This window comes from Chrysochloris asiatica, unplaced genomic scaffold (genome assembly GCF_000296735.1).
Source record: "Chrysochloris asiatica unplaced genomic scaffold, ChrAsi1.0 scaffold00255, whole genome shotgun sequence".
Lineage (NCBI taxonomy): Eukaryota > Metazoa > Chordata > Mammalia > Afrosoricida > Chrysochloridae > Chrysochloris > Chrysochloris asiatica.
Window position 1 is genome coordinate 802027 of NW_006408773.1, and position 6581 is coordinate 808607.

Below are 6581 nucleotides of genomic sequence, written 5' to 3' on the forward strand. Positions count from 1 at the left end.
TAGAACTCTGCTCCATAGGTTTTTTTGTTTTTGTTTTTGTTTTTTAACAAACATATATATTTTTTATTCTGGCATAGTTCATAGTTTTAAGAAAAGTAATTTTTGTTGTTGTTGTCAGGTGCCATCTAGTCGGAACCAACTCATAGTGACCCCATGCACAGCAGAACGAAACAATGTCCGATCCTGGGCCAACCTCACTACCGCTGCCACACTTGAGTCCATCAATGATGCCACCTGGCCAATCCATCTCTTTAGGGGTCTTCCTCTTTTTTCTCTGACCCTCCACCTTACCCAGCATGACATCCTTCTCCAGCGACTGTTTCCTCCGGACAATATGTCCAAAGTATGAGAGACGAAGCTTAGCCATCCTGGCCTCCAAGGAGCACTCTGGCTGCACTTCTTCCAAAACAGATCTATTGGTTCTTTTGGCAGTCCATGGCACTTTCAGTATTCTCCTCCAACACCACAACTCAAAGGCATCAATTCTTGTATGATCTTCCTTATTCACTGTCCAGCTTTCGCATCCATATGTGGCTATTAGTAAGACTTTACTAATTGGGTAAGAACTGGGAAATTGCAGGGAGTGGGGGCGTTATAAATTAGGATTCTCTGTAAAATACCAGATTTTCCGTAAAAAATTCTGATAATTATAACGAGTTTCCAAAAATAGACACGGTTCACCTTGGTTTTCATTGTGCCTGTGGGTGAGGACAACAGCGCCGTCTCTGGAGGGAAGTACTAGGCTGGCTGCTCAATACCGTAAACACACTTGTTCTGGCAATTCTATTTCTTTTGGTTTGTTTCTTTCTTTCTCTTCCATTTTTTCTGATGATAGGGGGAAAAATCAACTTGAAATCACATTGCCCAAGTCGGAAAGAAGCACTAGGGCATTTTCTTCATGCTCCATATTGTCTACATTTCCGGAAATCGGCCGAGGGCCTGCCTCAGCTTCTCAGCAATCGTCTCGTAGAAGTGCACCTGCTGCTCCAGGTACATGCAGATGACACTGTTGTAATCGTAGATCCGGTTACTGTGGAAATGATTCATCTCCGCTTGCAACGGTAAGACATGGTGCCATTGCGTTTCATCATGTTCTGCTTGTCTTGTGGGGTGATTTTACTAGTTGCAACGAGTTTATCACTGTCTTTCACTTTTTCTGTTGCTCCCTTGTGAGTGCCAGTGATGTCAAGGAAGCAGCCTAGAAAGCCTTTGTATTCATGATTGCGTTCCACCAGGGAGTGGAGATCTTTCTTTGGCTGTTCTGCCACGAGGTTGGCAATTTCTTCGTAAGTTTTTCCTGCTTCCATTATTGCATTATTGAGATCGTTCTCTCCTTGATAACCGCTAGAGCTGAACACGGTGACTAGACTCTGAAAGGCCTTCCCAATCTTCTGGTACTCCTTGGATAATGGTCTGGTGCACTGCTTCCATTGCTCATGGCCCACCGTCAGCAGCTCCTTCACGCCGTCGTCCATGGCTCTGGTGAACTTGCTGACAGCGTCACACTTCTGCTCTATTTCCAGTAAGTCCAAGTCTGGGGCTTCAGGTTCCATGGTGGAAAATACCATAACTCCCACCAGCTCATCTTTTTCAGCCTTCCTCTTTCTGGTTTTCCTATTCCTTTTCATGCCGGAAGTTGAGGAACTGCTGGAAGACCTCACTCTCCGTGATGACTGGGTGCCGGCACATCCTGGTCACTCAGACCTGGAGTCTCTCCGTTCGCATTTTGATGAATTCTTCCTCAAAGCGACCTGTGACCTGCTTATCTGGAAGAGAAGGGATTAGAATAGCTGTCCCAAATTTCACAAGGAGACCCTCGTATAACCAGTGAAAGTGCTTACACCTGTGGTTGACGGATCGCTTTGTGTTAGTGGGCGTGAGCTGGTACTCAACGTAGCTCTCTAAACAGTACATCTTGAAACCTTTTCTGGGATCTGCTACCACACAGTCGAATGTAGAGGTAAGATAAACCCACATTGGCCCATAGTCTCCAACAATGATGGAAATCTTATCTTTGGGTTTTGCTAGTTGCTTGACCAACAGATATTGTTCTAGTCCAGGTTTTGTGAATCCAGGACACTTGTTCAGTGGCAGCTTCATGGAGGATGCCCCACCCCGTCCTCGCTGAGCACGCCCCCGCTTCAATGGACTCTAAATCTTTAAAGTAGGGTGATCCTACTTTGGGTCATCCCAGTTTTTATCCCGCTCGTCTTTGGGTCTGACTTTGGGTCATCCCAGTTTTCATCCCAACCGTCGTCAACACCGGTTGCTGGTCCTTGGTAGGCCTGGGGATGGTCAAAGGCAGCATCCCAGTTATTGGAGGTGTTTCTTTGGGCGGCAGCACCTTCAGGCTTGGCGCTCCAAATGTCGGTGCCCTCCCAGTTCCCGGATTTAGATGCATTCCAGGGGTCATTGCTACCACTGACCTGGTTGTTGCTGTTAGCAACAGACGAATTGGCTTTTGCTGTACTTGTGGAAAGGGAATCCAGGAAGGCTTGGTCAGCCACTGAATTTCCATAAGAAAACAGATCTTTTCCATCAGTGGGTAAAATTTTGACGTAGTCTGTGGGCACGAGCCCCACTTTCCTTTGCTTTTTCTTCCTTCCAGCCATCCTCCGCCATTGTCGAGTTTTGTTATGGTGATGATTTCTTCATTCACTGTTAGTTCACTGTTTACAGGCTCAGGAGCACAATCATACATAACCCGAGCCTTGGTGGCCGGTTCCTGTCCAGAGAGGAGCAGCGAGGGCGGCGGCAGCTCCGCCTGAGCCCTGAGCCCCACTCTCTGCTCACAGGCCCTGCTGCTGTGCGCTCGGCAACTCCAGCCACTGGCCGCTCCACCAGTTCCTTCCATAGAGTTTTCAGTGGTGGCTTTTCCATTCTTCTTCTTCTGAGCCACCTCTATGTGAACTCAAAGCTCTTGAGTTTTCAGTTAGTACCTGAGTTCATTAACCATTTGTACCACGTCAGGATTCAACACTAATATATATTAGTAGTATTAATTATGGGAGAAAGTTACCGGATAGTTGCCTGATCTTAACTGCTTTAAATCACAGCACAAGAAATTTAGGCTTCACTGATATACAAGGAAGTCATCAAGCTTTTGTTCTTCTGGAAAGTTAATTTTAAGAAAATTGGTGTGACTGCTATGAATTGCATAGATTGGAATGGGAGAGGCTAAAGCTCAATAGATTATTTGACATGCCCAAATGCTGCGTAATGGGTGCAAGTGCGGAGAGTGCACCTAGGGCGAGGCTGACAGATCGCCCGTGTGGGTGCAAGATGGCGCAAGCAGCGCTCCCCCTGGGCTCCCGGAGCTCCTAGGCAGGCATGCGACCTCAGCCCCCCGCCGCCCGGGCTCGGCCTCGGCCCGAGTCCCGGCCACGGGCGGGACGCTGTGAGCCGCGAGAGGCCCCGGAGCCGAGAGGCACCAAGAGGAGCTGACCGAGAACCCTATGGCTGCACCGCGCGTCGCGCCCCCGCGCCGCCCTCCAGCTCCGCGCTGGTCCCGGATCCTGCTGCTGCTGCTGCCACTGCTGCTGCCCGCACCGAGCCTTGGTCTTGGCCACTCTGCTGAACTGACATTTGCTGTGGAGCCAAGTGATGATGTCCCAGTCCCCAGGCAGCCTGTGGTATTGGACTGCAGAGTAGAGGGGACTCCTCCAGTGCGAATCAACTGGAGGAAGAATGGAGTGGAGTTGTCTGAGAGCACCCACTCCATGGTGCTGGCCAATGGGTCATTGATGATCCGCCACTTCCGGCTAGACCAGGGAGGCAGCCCTTCAGATGAGGGTGACTACGGGTGTGTGGCTCAGAGCCGTTTTGGCTTGGTAATCGGCAGGAAGGCTCGCATCCAGGCTGCAACCATGTCAGACTTCCATGTGCATCCCCAAGCCACCGTGGGGGAGGAGGGCGGTGTAGCCCACTTCCAGTGCCAAATTCATGGACTTCCCAAACCCCTGATCACATGGGAGAAGAACTGAGTCCCCATTGACACGAACAATGAGAGGTACACGCTACTGCCCAAAGGGGTCCTGCAGATCACAGGGCTTCGGGCTGAGGACAGTGGTGTCTTCCACTGTGTGGCCTCCAACATCGCCAGTGTCCCGGTCAGTCACGGGGCCAGGCTCACTATATCAGGCTCAGGTTCCGGGGCCTACAAGGAGCCAACCATCCTCGTGGGGCCTGAGAACCTCACTCTAACAGTGCACCAGACTGCTGTGCTTGAATGTGTCGCCACGGGCAACCCTCGTCCCATTGAATCCTGGAGCCACCTGGATGGCCACCCCATCGGGGTGGAGGGCATTCAGGCTCTGGGCACTGGGAACCTCATCATTTCAGATGTGACTGTCCAGCACTCAGGTGTTTACGTCTGTGCGGCTAATAGGCCCAGAACTCTGGTGAGGAGGACTGCGCAGGGCCGGCTGGTGGTACAAGCCCCTGCAGAATTTGTCCAGCACCCCCAATCCATCTCGAGACCAGCTGGGAACACGGCTATGTTCACCTGCCAAGCTCAGGGTGAGCCACCACCTCACGTGACATGGCTGAAGAATGGGCAGGTGCTGGGCCCAGGAGGGCACGTCAGGCTCCAGAATAATAACAGCACCCTGACCATCTCTGGAATCGGCCCTGAAGATGAGGCCATCTACCAATGCATAGCTGAGAACCGCGCCGGCTCCTCCCAGGCCAGTGCCTGGCTGACCGTGCTGTGGGCCGAGGGGCTGCCCGGGCCTCCCCGCAATGTTCAGGCAGCCTCTGTGTGGTTCACAGAGGTCTGCGTGTCCTGGAGTGAGCCCCTGGTCAACACCAAGGAGATAATTGGCTATGTCCTGCACATCAGGAAGGCTGCCGACCCCCTGGAACTGGAGTATCAGGAAGCTGTCAGCAAGAGCACGTTACAGCACCTGGTGAGCAACTTGGAGCCCTCCACGGCCTACAGCTTCTACATCAAGGCCTACACGCCAAGGGGGGCCAGCTCAGCCTCTGCCCCTACCCTGGCCAGTACCCTGGACGAAGCTCCTGCTCCACTCCCATTGTCTGTGAGGGTCCTGGGCAGCTCCTTCCTGCAGCTTCTCTGGGAGCCTTGGCCCCGCCTGGTCCAGTATGACGGTGGCTTCAAGCTGTTTTACCCCCCAGTGAGCAAGGCATCTTTCACCGGCCCCATCTTGCTGCCGGGAACTGCCTCCTCCTATAACCCCAGCCAGCTAGACCCCATTGTGGTGTATGAGGTAAAACTGCTCGCCTACAACCAGCACGGGGACGGCAATGCCACAATTCGCTTCGTATCTTTGAGGGGAGCATCTGAGAGGACAGCCCTTAGCCCACCGTGTGATTGCCGGAAGGAGGAGGCCATCAACCAGGCATCCACCACAGGCATCATCATCGGCATCCACATTGGGGTCACCTGCATCATCTTCTGTGTCCTCTTCCTCCTATTCGGTCAGAGAGGCAGGGTTCTCTTGTGTAAGGATGTAGAAAACCAGCTCTCCCCTCCTCAGGGCCCCCGAAGCCAGAGGGACCCTGGCATCCTGGCTCTGAATGGGGTGGGACAGAGACAGCGGGACCAGCTGGGCCGAGATGAGAAACGTGTGGACATGAAGGAGCTGGAACAACTGTTCCCTGCAGCTGGGGCGACAGGACAACCAGACTCCAGGTCTACAGAGGCCATGGGGCCCCGCCCCATGTGAGGAGACCCAGCTCTGTAAGCTGCCACTGCAGGAGTTTAGCCTTCTGGAGGAGACTACACTGGAGGCCGAGGCCCCCTGCTCAGGCCCAGTAGCTGCCCCGCCCCACCCCCAGGATGCAGGCCCCGGCCTCCTCAGTGAAGGATAGGCTGCCAGGCTTTCTGTGGCACCAGCTACCCAGTCAACTCGCTCTGGACACTAGTGGGTGTCTGGGAGGCTCTGGAGGGGGACAGCCCCCATTCTCAGGTCAAAGGCACCGTTTCTCCTGTCATGTGGGCTCTTGGGGGTACTGGAGGGCTCCCAGCATCTTTCTTGACTGCCCCTCAGGTTGTCCAGACTAAAGGCAGCCTTGGCAGGGACCCCCCAGGAGCTGGAGGGATCCTGGAAGAAGCCCCTCCCCTGGAGCTCATGCTTCCCTCACCCCTGCTTGATACCCACATGGCTTGGAACTGAACTGATGTTTTCCTTTAAAATAAATAAAAAACCACACAACTTTAAGATCAAAAGAAAAAAAGAGAGAGAGAAAGAGGAGAGAGGAAGGTGAATTCGATTCCAAAAATGTGCCCTGCATTGGCTGAGCCCCGGACACTGCCACCCTCCCTCCACAGACCTTGTTTGCTCAGGATGGATTTTTGCTCTCAGCACCTACCTCAGCCGGAATGAATGTCCTTGGGGGGGGAGGGGCCAGAGCCTCAGCACCCCTCCACCCCAGAGCCCCAAATGCACTCCTACCTCAAGCCCCCTTTATGGGCACCCTTGCTCCCTCTCCACATTGTTTTCCAGAAGTTACAAACAAAAACACCTTCCCCATTTCCTGGTGTGAAAGCAAAACTTCTACCTCAAGGCTCACTGCTGGGGGCCTGTGTTGTGTCACTGGGGTCTCTCTCCTGGCCCCTC

General features: G+C 53.1%; 2 pseudogenes; one reads left to right on the forward strand and one right to left on the reverse strand.

Annotated features, from left to right (window-relative positions):
- Positions 1-912: 912 nt before the first annotated feature.
- On the reverse strand, positions 913-2854 carry LOC102812102 (annotated as a pseudogene).
- Positions 2855-3455: 601 nt separating this feature from the next.
- Positions 3456-5886, forward strand: LOC102812481 (annotated as a pseudogene).
- The last annotated feature ends 695 nt before the right edge of the window (positions 5887-6581 follow it).